Source organism: Herpailurus yagouaroundi, unplaced genomic scaffold (genome assembly GCF_014898765.1).
Source record: "Herpailurus yagouaroundi ecotype Mexico unplaced genomic scaffold, PumYag 248, whole genome shotgun sequence".
NCBI classification, from domain to species: domain Eukaryota; kingdom Metazoa; phylum Chordata; class Mammalia; order Carnivora; family Felidae; genus Herpailurus; species Herpailurus yagouaroundi.
The window spans coordinates 4,441,547-4,445,490 of NW_024412465.1; the positions used below are offsets into that span (position 1 = coordinate 4,441,547).

General features: G+C 44.2%; 1 non-coding gene across 1 annotated transcript; it reads left to right on the plus strand.

The window, feature by feature from the left end:
* The first annotated feature begins 3,474 nt into the window (after nucleotides 1-3,474).
* Nucleotides 3,475-3,559, plus strand: TRNAQ-UUG (transfer RNA glutamine (anticodon UUG)). Its single transcript is given in 2 exon segments — nucleotides 3,475-3,511; nucleotides 3,523-3,559. It is a non-coding gene; the product is annotated as a tRNA-Gln (tRNA).
* The last annotated feature ends 385 nt before the right edge of the window (nucleotides 3,560-3,944 follow it).

Below are 3,944 nucleotides of genomic sequence, written 5' to 3' on the forward strand. Positions count from 1 at the left end.
GGTTTCGGTCACGTTTGGCAGAACGAGACTTTATCAGCACGGTCTGATACGTTCTTTAAAAGGAACACAGAAAAATTAATTAGATTAAGTACTGTGCACAAAGGTATTCTGTGCAGAAAAATCCATCGAGATCGTTGCCTCAAAACCACTCCAGTAAAACGGTGCTAAGATAACGATTTGCAATAGGCACTGGATGGAACAGCAAAAAAAAGAAAAGAAAAAAAAAGAAAAAGAAAGAAAAATGAAAGAAAGAAAGAAACAAAAGAAAAACAACAACAACCGTACCATTTCCTTTTTGAAAGGGCCCGAGGCTTCCCTGCTGCATTTTACTAGATGTAAATAAAAGAACACGAATGCTTAGCAAATGTTCACCTATTTCCTTCTCTTTGTTGAATCATGCGTCAAAATAACAAGACAATAAAAATGCAGCCCTCACCACAAAAGCAGCCAAAAGAAAGAAAAAAAAATAAAGTAAAAATGTTACATGACATGTAAGGGTGAAAAACTAATTCTGTTTGAAGTGATTATCCCCATACTCGCTTGCTGGGTAGATTTTCTCTTTTTGTCATTTTTTTTTCAATTTTTTTCATGTTTATTTCTTTTTGAGAGAGAGAGAGACAGAGCGTGAGCGGGGGAGGGGCAGAGAGAGGGAGACACAGAATCCGAAGCTCTGAGCTCTCAGCACAGACCCTAACGCGGGGCGCAAACCCATGAATCGTGAGACCATGACCTGGGCTGAAATCAAGAGTTGGACCTTTAACCGACTGAGCCACCCAGGCGCCCCTGCTGGGTAGATTTTAAAACGACATATTCTTTTCTTTAGCGTTAATCCTGAATTTTTCTTTTACAAAATGAAATCTGCGAATCATGACACGTTTTATGGCATAATAATTGAGGAATGGGGTCGCGTGTCACATAATTTTGAGCCCCTACTTGGGGGCTTAATCGGTTTGCCATTTTGCATTCCCTGCTTAGGTTACTTAAACTTTCCTCATCTGTGAACTGGAAAAATGTAATCCCCAGCGAACACAGTTGCAGTGAAGGCGTAGATGATGAAGCTATTAACACAATCATCTGGAAGACAGTATAAGGCTCACACACACGTTAAATAATAGTAATCATGCATGTCAATATCATGCGTGACAGTCTTGAAAGACAATAAAATATTGCAACATCCATAAGACAGTCTGGATTGTTTGTCATCTCATGGGAGGAAAGAGAATTAGGTCTGGACTTTGGCACACTTCTCGGTCTCTGAGCGTGACAGAAAGTTCTCCTTCACTGGGAGGCATGGTAAATGCCTCCATGTATGTAAACATCTCTTACCTGTCTGACGATGGAAACAACCGATGTGTTTATCCTTGATGACACAGCTTCGTGCAATCACATGAAGAATCTTCAGAGTTGGCCCTTGAGTCCCACTCAGGGGCACTAGACCCAGAAATCTGCACTCAGGAATCCTTCTTGGAGCCCGAAAGGCCAGCCAGCCAGCAATAGGAAATTATGAATCAATCCATCAATCAATATACCATGGAGGTGACCCACATCAATGTCACAGCGTCACTTCATTTTGGGGTTTCGAGGGGGTTGGACGGAATAGTTAGGACTCTGGTTCTGAAATGGAGCTTTATGGGGTCAAATTCTGGCCTGGCCAGTGGCTGCCTGAGCATCCTCATTGTTTAACCCACCGGTGCCTCTGTTTCTCAATCCGTAAACTGGGGATACACCCTGGGCCCACAAGCGTCTTGTGACGAAAACACGAACTACAGGCTACACACCAGTGACAGACACATCATCAACACTCCGTTGGCCTTGAATGTACTATTATTTTGTCACAGCCCACTGGATGGCTCGCTTCGATTTTTTAGAATCTAGGTATGATGGAGAAAAGCAGGTGAGTCTGTACAGTGGTGAAAACACACGAGCTGGGACAAGAGAGCCCTAAGGTAACAGCGTCACAGGAGCTGGAGGTTAGGAGGTGGACATCCTTGGGGCCCCTGTTGTTCCGCGTACCTGGACACAGGCTCAAAAGATAGCCACCCCAGGCATGTTTGCTGTTTATTAAATGTTCACCATGTACCACACTCAGAGCTAGACCTTTATGTGTATTATCTTGTCTAAGGCTCCTGATGTTAGGCAGGAGGAATCTGAAGCTAGGGGAGATTCCCCACATTCCCAAGGAAGGACGCTTGGTCTGTCTAGTCAGGGAAGGGGGTGCTCTGATCTACTCACCTGCCCTCCCTCTCACGGCACTCAGGTCTCCAGGGCGTCCTTCGGGTGTAGAACAGCTTCCCGAGGAATCCTCACTCATCCCCTCCTCCAAAGCTCCGTGTGGAAATTTCTGTCCTGAATAGGTCATCCCAGAAACCCAGAGCCTGGGCCCCGAACTCAAGAGCAACACGACCCACACCAGAGAAGTCCCCGACGGAAAGCAAGCCCCTCCGAAATGCAGTAAAAATTCCACTTTATGTAATTAAGATGCACCACTTGATTACCGTCTAGCCATTTAATAATTTTGTTTTTGCCATTAAATGGATTTTTACTTCCATGTAATTACTTTAATTTGTTTTGCGATACGCTCTCAGACACATCAATAATGCCTTCAGCCACAACAGACACTCGGACTCTTAAATCAAGTCAACACCGGCCTAATGTGACAATGCTTTGCCTTCACTACCAAAAGATGAAAGTAACTTGGGAGAAATTTGTCAAAACTGGAAACAAGTCTTCTGGGTGGAAAAAAAAAAAAACCACAAAAAACAAAAACCAGCAGCCACAGGAGTGGTCATTTTTCCAACATCCTTTCTTCATATTAGGCTCCACGTGCTAATACATACCCTCAGGTAATAGAAACATCGTTCTGTGTTTGATGTGGGTGGTTGATAACAAAAGGAGCCAAGCAACTCTGATTCCACCCCATCCTGAATCAGACACGCGGCTCAGAGCATCGACACACAAAAATCACAGGTTCTCTGATCTTTCTGTTAGCTGAGAAACTACGAATTCGGGATAATTCAGGGGCGCCTGGATGGCGGAGTTGTTGAAGCATCTGACTCTTGACCTCAGCTCAGGTCTTGGTCAGGGTCGTGAGTTGAAGCCCTGCCTTGGGCTCCATGTTGGGTGTGGAGACTACTTAAAAAAAAAAAAAAAAAAAAAAAAGAATAATTCATACCTGCTCTTCTAGGAAAAGCCGTTGAAGATAATGGGTATATTTTGAGTCTGAAAACCTTGAACATCTCAATGAGGAAGGCTGCTCATGCATCGATGGAAATTATTAATTACACTGATAATTATTTAGTATAAACTTGGCACCAACCATGATTTGGGCAACGAAGCTGGAATTAATCAAGCCCGTGGTTCATGGAGCTTTGTTTCTACCCCGAGGGTCAGTGTGTGCATGGAGGTGAGAGTACATTATAAACAAACACGTCAGAGAGAGACAGACAGACAGAGAGATAGACAGATGACACAAGCGCCTGGGTGGCTCAGTCGGTTGAGCGTATGACTTTGGCTCAGGTCATGATCTTGTGGTCTGTGGGTTCGAGCCCCACGTCGGGCTCTGTGCTGACAGCTCAGAGCCTGGAGCCTGCTTCCGATTCTGTGTCTCTCTCTCTCTCTGCCCCTCCCCCGTTCATGCTCTGTCTCTCTCTGTCTCAAAAATAAATAAACGTTAAAAAAAATTTTTAAAAAAGAAATGAAAATCCAAATGTGTCCCTGATACCTTTTCACTCCCTTCGACATTGGAGCACTGTCCTTTCCTTTTGCCAGACAAAATGGTGGCCCTATTTTTCCTCTTTATTATCTCCTTCCTTCTGTCTACTTCTTTCAGACACACACACACACACCCCAACATTAGACAATCCCCAAAGCATGTTTGTACACAACACAAAATGTTCAGCACCATGGGGGACACCCTCAGCACTCATCGATTTCCATCTTCCCCT